General features: G+C 39.2%; 1 protein-coding gene across 1 annotated transcript in view; it reads left to right on the top strand.

The window, feature by feature from the left end:
• Positions 1-4,664: 4,664 nt before the first annotated feature.
• Positions 4,665-12,636, top strand: part of LOC143030984 (uncharacterized) — a 29,223-nt gene continuing 21,251 nt past the window's right edge. Inside the window, exon 1 of the mRNA XM_076194293.1 lies at positions 4,665-4,730. The gene's annotated coding sequence lies outside the window, so the exon portion shown is untranslated. The remainder of the gene's footprint in view (positions 4,731-12,636) is intronic.

The following is a 12,636-nucleotide window of genomic DNA, read 5'->3' as shown; positions in this document are numbered from 1 at the left end:
GCAGAGGTGTCAGAGAGGGCGAGGTGGTACAGGGCAGTCACAGACTATGAGTCCCTTGTACTTCCTCGCTCCACACCAAGAAAAGTGGAAACTCTGCTCTTCCGTCTGCGACTGGAGGACCGTTGTTTCTGGGAAATAAAGACTAACTCCACTCCTGAAGAAAGAAGATGCAGTCATTGCAGCCACCCCGAAGCCACCCTGAACCACTACCTCAAGCATTGCCCCGCAACTGCTTTTCTGAGGAGAGGGCCTCAGACAACATCTGAGGGTCTTGTGCGTCGCCTATGCCGCCACCTTAGCGATTACGAACTGCGTCGGCTGGTGGAGTGTCAGCCCCCCCCTCTAGAATTATAAATTGCATTATACATGTCATGAAGGGTGACTGGATGTACATACATATTTCACATAGGTATGCACATCCAACAAATGTGTGAGTGGGCGTGGCCAAAACCACGCACACTCATACATTTGATCACCCCCCCCCCTTCTCTCTTTAAATTACTCAATTGATAAAACTCACTGTTTTCCGTAAAAACTGTTACATCCATGTAGGGTGCGTTCACTGAGATGTGCATACGTACTTCATGTACGTATGCACATCTTGTGAATGTATGAGTGTGTGTGGTTGGGCCCACACACACTCATAAGTCCAATCACCCACCAAACGGGCTCAAACCAAAGCCCGTGGGAGCTTCACTCCCAAATTATACACACATACACCTCTACCGTCAGGAATTCTCGCAACCTAGCCCCATACCGGGATTGGATCTATCCTGCGGTAAGCACCCTACCTTCTTTGTTCCTCGATTAAGTCCTGCCTTTTTTTTTTTTTTTTTTTTTTTTTTTTTTTTTTTTTTTTTTTTTTTTTTTTTTTTTTTTTTTTTTTTTTTTTTTTTTTTTTAATGGGTGTTTTTGTTTCTTTTTGTTTGTTTCTGGTGTCTTCTTGTCACATTTCGTGAATTTGTTTCCACCCACAAATAATCGATAGTGCATCAAAATTTAATACATTACATCCAAATGTTGACTTACTTTACAAATGACAACCATTTACAGACTGTTTTGATAACAAAAACAACCAATATATGAGGTATTGTAAGTCATGTTTGGGTAAAAGGGCCGTAAAATGGCACAAGAAAGCAAAGCGTTTATTTAGGTACTAAACACTGCATGGGTTAAAATCGAGTTTGTCAAAGACCGATGCTGTGGTGGGAAATGGAGAGTTGGCTCACTAAAAAGTGGGGAATTGGAGAAAAAAGGTTAAGAACCCCTGGTCTAGACACTTTGGGACCTATAGGCTGATTACTACTTAACCCATTCAACTCCGATGACAAGATGTCTTGTCATTTGGTCAAATAAAACAAAAAATCATAATAAAACAACAAAATGTTTGATGATCAAACAGCACCAGAAAAATATGACGTCATCAGTCCTCCTCTTCGAGGAGGACTGATGACGTCATATTTTTCTGGTGCTGTTTGATCATCAAACATTTTGTTGTTTTATTATGATTTTTTGTTTTATTTGACCAAATGACAAGACATCTTGTCATCGGAGTTGAATGGGTTAAGTCAGTGGGTTGACGTATCATTTCAAACCTAGACCTAGCCAGGTATTTCAAAAAATTTCATTCTCGGTTTAACATTTGATTCCCCTTCTGTTAAATTTTACGTCACACACTACGCCACACGCTACGCCTGACGCTACGTCACACGTCACATCGCACGTCACGCCACACGTCATATCGCACGTCACGCCACACGTCACATCGCACGTCACGCCACACGTCACATCGCACGTCACGCCACACGTCACATCGCACGTCACGTCACATCACGCGTCACGTCCCGACGTCACGTCACACCGTCGTCACATCACATCACATCACGACATGTCAATTTCACGTCACGTTCTCCTCTCGACCCCAGTCTAACCCACTTGGTGATTTCAATCTTTGGTTCATGTTCTTGCCGATTGTTTTTCTATTATTAGGCCTCAACGTTTACGCTAATTTCGATTTCCAGCCTGGAGCCACGGGGTTCCGGTCTTACTTATCCAACGAGTCCACCTTCCGAGGATCTCCAGCTTGCTTTCTCCGTCACCTCGTTACAGGACAATTTTCAATCTTTTATGAAATATCTTGTTAACACTATTAGGAATTATATATATTTTTTGTGTTCACATGCTATTTTCTTGTTCCTCCCTTCTATACTTTGTACCTCATCCATATTGCGACCGAGTGGTCCTCGGTCATGACAGAACTGGCGCCCAGAGCTCTGTTAAAGTACATATTATTGTGAATTTTACTTGTTACCCTAAATTGCTCCAGTGGGTCTATAATGACCTAGTATTCTTGCAATCTCCTCTCAATGTGTCTATCCGAGCCTCGCGACGATTCAATTCGTCGCCGTCACACACACACACACACACACACACACACACACACACACACACTCACATATATATATATATATATATATGCATATATACATATATAAGCAACCACATCCTCCATCTATCCCAGTGATTATAATGATACAAGCTGCCCAAGTATTGGCTACTTGTTAATCTGTTGTCTAATTGATTAATGTAGAAATTCAGTGACTTTGCTGATATTCGTTTCCGACATCTTGAAGGATTTTTTTTTATTGAAATATATATTTCATAAAAAAATAAAAAAAATAAAAAGTGGAGGAGGGAGGAACTTGCCTTCCAAATAATCGTTTTCGTCCATTGATGTCATGTCCACTTTCAGCCTTAATCTGAGATAATTGAAAACATTCAAATTCATAGTAACATAACAGGTTAAATTAGAAAAAAAAAATCAAAGCAACACGAAAGAATTGGAATGCTACCAAATGGATGACGGACAGGCTGAAAATTGAGATCGGAATAAAAAATGCACTTTGCGCAAGAATAAACAATGTGGAAACACCTTAATCCAAATATGATATGGCAAGACTGTTTAAAAAGAAAACGCGCACAGTGAAACGTAACTATTAAAGTTGCCAGACAAATGAGATCCAACCCAAAGAGCTTCTTTCATCTCCACGGAATGAAAAATAAAGAAAGATAGGCCCGATTAAAAACGACGAAGCTGTCATGATAAAATCGAAGGAAAAATGAGTGAGGCGTTTAACAATTATTTTCTCTCGGTGTTTACAAAGGAGATGTTAGATATGGTACGTATGACTGCGATCTGATTTTCATTGGGGACGAGGGAAGTAGACTAACATCAGCATCAGCAAGGTAGAAGTAGTCAAAGAGATTGATAGACTTGAATCAACAAAATCCCCGGGTCCAGTCATTTTTTTTTCCGAGAGTGCTTAAAGGTCAACTATGAAGGTTTAAGATTTCCTTATTTTTTTATGCATGAAAATATAACTTAGAAGAAATTAAAACTCTAAAATGCACATTTCTAGCATTTTGTAGTCTTGATTTTATCCAAATAGCATGATCTAAAAAATGCCTGGTAGCAAACAAACTTTTCAATGTCGTAGTGACATTTTCCACCGCTAGGGCTGTGATTCAAAAGTACTTACTTGTGCGTCGATGACGTCGGTTCTTCGGTTTCGGTCGCTCCTGGGTGGGCCCTTACATTCCTTTGCGGCACACTCTCCACTTCTCTAGCCTAATTCCCTACCTCCTAACCATTAATGCTAGCTTACCATATCCCCCTTTCCGGGTACTGTACACTCCACTCACACTCGCATTCACCACCACCCACGCACGGTCCTTGTTCGGCACTGCGCCACCCAAGCCAACGTGAGGCCCCCCCACATTCGGGTGGGAAGGGTGATACCAGCGCTCGTGCCCTTTGACCCCCTCTCCCCCCCCCACCAGAAAGAGGGGGAGGGGGTGCCAACCGTCCGTCCCCGTCCGCGCCATACACACTCACGCTCACACTACAAGGGCAATTGATGACGTCAGTATTGCCAGAGCGGAGCGAGCAATACGATGGTGATTTTACATCGAGTGAAGAAGATTTATCGGATTTGGATGCCTACATCGTGCTCCAATGTGGGTGCGGTACAATAATACATGTACGAACCAAATTCAGATATCCAAACAAGACTAAAATGACAGGTAGGGGTTGAGTGGATAATATTTTTGTGCTAAGACAGACATGTGAGAAAGCTTTAGGAATAGGTAGGTAAAGATGTTTTGGGGGTTTTATGGATTAGGAAAAGGCTTATGACAGGGTAGGCAGGAAGGTACTGTGGGAGGTATTGCAGATATATGGGATAGGAGGAAAGCTGTTAGGGGCAGTCAAGAGTTTTTATGAAAGTAGTAGAACTTGTGTTAGAATCAGAAATGGAGAGAGTGAATGGTTTGAGGTAAAGGTGGACTCGCAGTAATGTATTTAAATTGGACAAGTTTAGATTTAAGAAGGAAATAGGCAAAATATTGTTTAACAATAAGGTGGTCAACGAATGGAATAGACTTGGTTACCATGAAGTGAGCGCTGAATTTATTAGTTATTTTAAGAAACGGTTAGACACATATGGATAGGGATGACGAGTGGTAATGGACGTGGAACTATCTAGCGTAGGCCTTATTGTCTCTTGCAATCTCCTTCATTCTTATGTTCTTATAGTTTTTGTCCATATTCTATTGATGATTCTTCTAAGTTCCGCTTCTTGTTGCTCATTTGTTTGTCGCAAGCTGAAATTTGTAAACACAGCAGACAAAGCTGGGAATAATCATCAAGGTTATGTGGCACGGATATTTTGGTGAGAAAGTTTGAAAGTTGTACTTGTAAATGCTGAATTCTATCTCGTAATGATTTCAGTTTAGTATTTGTATATGCATGAATACTTTTTTATTTTTGCCATTAACCCTGGACAGGTAGCGTGGACAAACTCTCCCGCTATGGGTAGTGTGGTGTCATATCTGTTACGTTCACTTTGAGCGCTTATACCCAGTTACCATTATGCCCTTCTTTATTTATTATTTTACAGTTTACTAATACAAAGACTCTACTTTCTACTGGTGAAGGAGAAAAAAAAAACGCTGATTATAAAAATAACACTTTACATACATGATTATGAAAAATTTATAAAAATAGACATTTGGTCAAATAACAGGCACTGTACACTTTAGAATACCAAATTTCACTAATAACGAGTGTTTTCTTGAAAGTAGAGGAGTTCTTGAGTTGATTGATGTAAAAACATTGTTGATTGGAGCAAAACTGCAAAATCTGTAAAGAAAAGAAAAAGGGGTTAATTTTTTATGTACAAAATCACTAAAATTTTTGGTGTGAAAGGAGGGCTGTATCTATAGTAGTAATACTTATTAGATCTGGATGAAATTTTCCAGAAGTCATCTACAGGGATCTTAAATGATGATAAAACATTAAAAAATTATATATAGTGACTATAAACTAAAAAAAAAAGCTTAGTTTCAATGTAACCCTTACTGTGTGCAATTTACGTAAAAGAAAGGCATATTTAGAGTACTAATAATTGATGGATATGCATGAAATTTTGTAAAAGTAATCTACAATGGCCCTAGATGAGGGCAAAAATGTAAAAAATTATATTTAGTAAGTATAAACTGGTAAAAAAAAATAATTCGTGAAACTTACCACGCGCGATGGCACTGGTCACAGACGTAGTTGACATGCAAGTTACATGCAGGCTTATGGCACTTCGCACACAGAAGTTTGGTCCTGGCATTAGAAGAGGAAGGGCAGAGAGGGCATCTGCCTCAAAAGTCACTGTAGAAGGCTCCTCTTCATCGCTACTCACGAAAAGGGCCTGCAAATACTCCTCCTCCATCAGGCTTCTCTTTGCCATGCTGAAATCTGAAAATAGAAAGAAAAAAATTGAAAATTAGAAATTAGCCTCAAAATCATATTTTTGCTGCCCTCCGATCCAATATGGCGATTGGTACGGGTAGCTACACCATTCACTGATATTTTCCAATAAATACAATAAAATGTTTCACTAAGTAATAATGCAGTAATGTGAAATGCAAGACTTTTGCAATTGCGTGACCTACCCGAGCTATGGTAGTGTGGTGCTAGATATGCACCATTTACAACTTTGGAGGGCGATAGCAGGTGAAGGCGGCTGAGCAGAGGTGATACACGTGTTGCTTCCACTCAGGATGGTGAATGACTAACGGTCCCTGAAGTACAAGCGAGATCATGCTAGGCGTCTATGCACAGAAACAAAAAAACGCGTTTTGCGCAGCGCCTTGGTGCAGATCTGACACAATGCTACCTGTCCAGGGTTAAAAGTAAGTTTTGGCGCAGTATATGTTGTTTTGGTGCTTACACAATAATTCCGAAGTGAAAGTAGTGTAGTTTTTTTGCTACGTCATCGTTGTCGTGTAGTATTGTCTTTGCTTGAGAATTTGCTGCATTATAAATCTTTACAATTAAGGATTCATTAAGTTCTAATATGAAACTTGGGTTGTCTGATAGCTTGTGGGGCAGCTTGATCCATTGTCAACTCGGCCCATCCACTGCCTGAGACACCATCTCTTGTTTCAATAGATGTGAAGGTCGAAGAAGTTAAAGTATAATAAAATTGTGTACTCTAACCCAACCTAACTTATGTAACCTAACCATGATTGGCCGACTTGGTCAAGTAGGTGGGCCAAGTTGACAATGGGTTGAGGTAGCTTTACTCTTTTTCTTTCTCTCTTTCTCTCTACTCCAGTGGCTATCAGGACTGCACTCCCTTCACCACTTTCACTATGCCTCTCCAGACCAGTCTGTCCTTTGCTGTTTCCTTCCAATTTTGTAGGTCAGGGTTAATGCAGGTCACATCATTTGCCACTCCATCGCTCCACCGGTACTTAGGTCTTCCCAGGGGGCATCTACCCCTTATACTTCCCTCCATCACCATTTTTGGTCATCTTGTTGGCTCCATCCTGGCACAGTGACCGGCCCACCTTGCCCTTCTCCCACTTGCAACATTATGCAGCCAAGGTAGCTACCAGCACTAAAATTCTGAGTTTGGTTTAGCCCTTGCTTGTTGCATATAAAAGACCTTTTCCTTACTAACAAAATGTTTTTTTAATTTTTGAAATAGCTTGAAAAATAAGGGAGATACATTTTGAATTTTTCTGCAATTCTGATTTTTTAGCTTGACTGACTTAAAACAAGAAGTGAAAATAACGGGTAGTAATTCTTAAAGCTTTTGGCAAAGAAGTACACACAACCACTGGTCCAATTTTAATGAAATTTTGAATTCATGGGTCAGAGTCAGTGGAATAAGTAAAGATAAGAAACTATCAAAAAAGTATTCTAGCAGCAAAACATGATGATCCAAAATGCATTTTTTAGCAGCAAATGCACCCACATCACTAACAACAATCTTGAAGTTGCTCATTTCCAGGAAAAAAAATATATATATATACATATATTTATATATATATCACATTAAAACGTGAATATTTAGGTGCCTTACCTTTAGATTTGCACCCGGTACACTAAACTACTACTGCAACTATCCAAATTTATATTTGGATTGGTGAAAATCCTTCAATTCTTTAAGAACTGAATCAAAACTTCTAGAACAGGAAGACATTTTGAATCATCTGCATATGAATTGAACACTGCCAGAGTTCAAACTGAGGAGAACCCATTCAAACGGGTCACTCAAAATGGCAGCAGAAACATCCCTCCACAATGGTGCACCCCCAGCAGACTCGCATGTACCTAGCTGAGTTGACCAGAATTCAGTATGATTTGAATGTACCTTATGGGCAAAGGAATCCAGGAGGTCCTGTCAGGAAACATGGTAAATTTTAAGAAGTGCACACCTATGCTATATAGAAATAGAAAAATAATTTTGTAAATTATAATACACCAATGTAACATCCATTATTTTTGGCAGAAATCAGTAACAGAAAAAGTTACTGATAGATAAACACAAACGTGGCCACTTTGACTGCTTGAGACACCATCGTTGTTGCGGTAGTTGTGGAGGTTGAAAAATTAAAGTACAAATTTGTCAATGCTAAGCTAACCTACCGTACCTACCTAACGTAACCTCCATTTGATAATGCGGTATTTGTAATTCTAGAGGTCATTAAGGTTGTCATTGTCATCTTTGGCCTTTGAATCTATAAAAACAAAGATGGTATCTAAAGGAGTTGATGCAACTTCAATCGTTTGTGCATAGATTTTAGCAACGTTTTTCTGTTATTGATTTCCACCAAGAAAAATATATATTACATTGATGTATTATAATTTACAAAATCAGTATTTGATTTCTAATTATCTATCATGTAGGTGTGCACTTTTAAAGAAATACCGAAAATCCAACTTTTTCTTGCAACTTGTGCAACACAAAATCAATCCTTATGCAACAAATATGTTCTAGATAAGATCCCCATTATTGTGTCAAAACAGTTAATTGAGAAAATGAAGATGTATCAATCTGAACATTGTGATCCAATTTTCTTTCCCAAACCAGTGCCCCCCACTCCCCTACTCTCCCTACAATCTCGGGGATTTTTATTTTTTAAGTGGTGGGATGGGGAGCTTTGTACGTTGCTTTGTCTGCCAAGAAAATATGAAAATGTATACATATAGGGATCATTTTAAGTTGAAGCACCTAAATTCATTCAATAGAATAAGCACTAGAGTTTTCAATTTAAGATTTGGCACCTAGTTGAAACACAGTATAAAGCACCTATGCTCTGTTAACAATGCACAACGTAGCCTTTAAAGATTAAGAAAAATATTTTAAGATGTTAAGGAAAAATATTATATATGATAAAGATTTAAAGGACAATTATATTGTCCAGCTATATGGTCATAAAAGCTTTGAAATGAGTTAGAGGAGGTTAGGTTAGTTTAATTTATAATAGGTTATAAATAAGTTGCAAATAATAATAATAAATAATCAGCACCTGAGATATTAACAACTCAAGAATAAGCACCTGTCTTTTAATAATTGTAAGAAAAGGCACTTCAGTTGGTTTATCTTGAATTGATATGCATTAGGAAAAAGCAAGCATAAATTATTAAATTTGAAAAAGAAAGACACAGGTTCTTAAAATTGAAGCAAACTTTATGATGTCACATATTATTGTGTGAAAGAATATGTTGTGGACAAATAAATGTATACTCTGTTGTTGTGATTATTGCTGTGTGAGAGCATGTTGTGTTACTGTTGGATAGTGTAATGCTGTTGAGTCTTTTGTACAATTTGCTGGTGTTTGTTTTGTGATCAAGTGTATTGATAAAACTTTGCCAATTTTGTGTTTTTTGTTTGTGTATTTTATTGGCAATCACAGTGTTTAGTGTTTGTATTTGGTCTGCTATGTTTTGAGGGATAGGTGTGGGGGTATTTTGTTTGAGTGTGTCTCATTGTCTGATGAGGCCTTGGATTTCTGGTGTAAAGTTGGGGTTGTGTGATTTTCTGTTGCCTCTAGGGATGTATCTCCTGTCTGCATTTTATATGGTTGTATTAAAAGTGTGCACAGCATTGTTTATGCTTGTGATTGGCGTACTGTTAAGTGATTCAAAATGTTGTTCTGTCTCTTCAGTAAAAGCTTCCCAGTTAGCTCTCTTGTAATTGGTGTATTTGTGTCTGTGGCCAACTGGGGTGCTTCTTGTTTTGGTGGTGATGATGATGGAAGGTGGTCAGAACCATGGGTTCCGACCACTCTCCATGATGTTGTTGGGGTTAGGCAGGGGGAGCAAAAGGTGATATCAGGAGAGGAGGGGGTGTAGAGGGCTTGGTGTAGGATATGTGTATGATTATGCGTGTTGTTCATGATAGTCAATGAGTAAAGCTGAGTCTGTATTTCAAGCCCTCTGTCTGTGTCAGGGTTGTCGACATACCAGGCAGACGACTTGGCGTTGAAGTCACCACCTATGATCAGGTTGGGGATTGATGCTAGTTGGCTAAATTGAGGCCTGAAGGTGTTTGGAACTGTGGGGGATGATTGGGGGGGAATGTACATGTTAACTATTGTCAGTGTTGATCTGTTGCCTGTGCGGATTCGAATGGATTGGATTTCTGTAGTGTTATCTGTGGTAGGGAGGAGAATTTTGGTTGTGGCGCTTGTGTCCACTAAACAGATGGAGTGGTGGATCAGGGTGATGAGTCCACCACCATTGCCGTCGGTCCGGTCCTGTCTGATGGTGGTGTAATTATGAAATGATTGTGTTTTGTGTGAGTGTCTTAGTTTTGTTTCTTGTATAATTGCAATGTGTATATTGTGTTGATTATGAAAGTGTTTGAGTTCATGTTTTTTTGTGTTAATACTGTCAATGTTGTGTTGTAATATGTTGATGTTGTGTGTTCTGTATATGTTGTATGTTACCGTTTGGGGTTGAGGTTGGGATGTTAATGGGGAAGGTATAGGATCTGGGTTAGAGAGTGGGAAAGGAGAGATTGGGGACAAAGGAAGGGGAGTACTGATTGGGGATAAGGGCGAAGGGAAACTGGGAGTGGGTAAGGGTACTGGCTGTGGCTAGGGAGGTGGGAGTGGGGTTACTGGAGGGCAGGTAGAACATGTCCAAGTGTTTGTGTATTGGTTTGTGTCAGCAAGAGTTGTACAAGTGAGGTGGGCCCAGTTTTTGCACATATTGCACTGAACTGAGCCCTTTGTCTGTCTGCTTGAGGTAATGTGTTTAGAGCATGTTGGGCATGTATATTTTGTGGTGGGCCCAGGATTGCTCTTTACATTCTCGGCTAAAAGTAGAAGAGGGGTGATCACCGGAGAATCACCCCTTGGTGCAGAACAAATGTAACAGTGCAAGTTGCAAAGAAAAGGATTGTGGTACTCCCCAAGGCAGTTGTAGCTCCTCTTGGGGATCGGTGCCACCTGCGTAGAGCTGGTGGCCAGGGCTGGTTGCTGCTGTTTGGCCCCCAACTCTTGGGGTTGGGGGGTGATCCCACGACGTAAACACTGCAAGGCCTACATTTTTTCATACTGGCCTATTTCTATTAATAATTTTGAATATAAAGTTTGGGTTTTAATCCAGTTGTGCACAACTACACAATATAGCATTAGAAAATTAAATATTAATTTTGTAAATTATGATATGTGAAAGTACTATGCGATTTTCTTGGTGGAAATGAAAAAAAAATACCTTGCTACAAGCAAATATACTAATGAAGTCACTAGCATAGGATCGGGATGCCATCTTGTTTGTCAAGTGTTTACCCCTCAGTATTTCCGCCAGTACCTCATGAGGTATATATTCATGAAGGAATGCTATGGAGTCGAAATCCAAGCATTCCGTCAAGCTATGAGAAACCTTTATACTTTACAATCAGAAAAAGGCCAGCCAACAGGCCGCCAACATCCGTCACAACGACAATCATCCGGATGACCTTTAAATTACAGGTACCGATTTACTAAATACAGGTTAGGTTAGAATAGATGAATTTATCATCCTTTCGTTTCTTCAATGTCGACATCTATCAAAACAAACATGGCATACCATTCATCCGGCATGATTTTGTTACTTATGAAATCTATTTTAGCTTTTTTCATTTCCGTCAAGAAAACTGCATAATACGTTGATATGATTTTCAGAATTAATAAGTAATTTTCTATTGCTATATCTCATAGTTGTGCACAACTGGACATTTACCATTGTTTGCCAGTCTCACAGATTCAATTCTTATCTATATCATTATATAGCTCCTATCATTCTGAATGTGTTGAACTCCATAAATATCACAAATTGATAGTAACATCAGTATGAATTTTACAAAGCATATTTTTGATGGGATGGGCTGGGGGCTGCCACACCTACCCTCTCATTTTTAATGTCATGGTTCAGAGTAACTCTTTCCTCATATCAGTAGTGTGCAAACACCATACAAGAATTTAAGAACAAATTAGATTGTGTGAAATACAAAGACGGGTCACTATGAGCATAGCTCCACTTCCTGTACAATATAATTAGGAAAATACAACTAGGTAAATACTTATGTCACCTTGCATTTGATGCTCTATAAGTAGGGATGCTGCTTCATTAACCATAGAATATTGGGTGTGGCTTTCATCCAATCAATGGGGCTAGCAGAAGTGGCCATGACAGAGGAAAACTTTCCATCTTCTTTTGGTCGTGTTCCCATTTTTTAGTCTTTGACACTCCAACCTATGCTTCAATTGAATGTTAATGTCAATATGTTGAAGAGGTCTTGGCTCCAGGTACATCATCCTCAAACAGTAAAATCTCTGGAAATGGGTCACATGCCAACATGATTTACTCCTGTCAGTACCCTTCAGTACCACATGTTGGTAGTTTACCCAACTACAAAGAGACAACCTTGAACAATCAGCATTCTCCCATGGTCAGAGACTATTCAAGAATGCAAATTGCTTTCAGCTTCTATCTGTCCTTATGTTGCCTTCCCACCTAAAATCTCCGCTTTACCATCTCTGTAATGCTGTCTCTATACAATGTTATCCTGAAAAATAGAATTGCTGGATGTCAAAGTGGAAACAAACATATTGGTACAATGTCCCCTTTACTCTCCCTGTAGTATCCCTTTCATTGGATATTGTCCCCAAAAATAAAAATGCTGAATATTGACTGAAATACAATACAATCATTAGTATCACATTCAAATGTAATCTACTTCAGTTATATTACACAATAGTGAATACAGGTTGAATGAAGTTGAATAATGGTTTGTTATTACTGAC

The sequence above is a fragment of the Oratosquilla oratoria genome, chromosome 12 (assembly GCF_046742065.1).
Source record: "Oratosquilla oratoria isolate Oo_2021 chromosome 12, ASM4674206v1, whole genome shotgun sequence".
Lineage (NCBI taxonomy): Eukaryota > Metazoa > Arthropoda > Malacostraca > Stomatopoda > Squillidae > Oratosquilla > Oratosquilla oratoria.
Note: the sequence above shows the minus strand (reverse complement) of the source record. Positions and strands in the feature narration are given on the sequence as shown.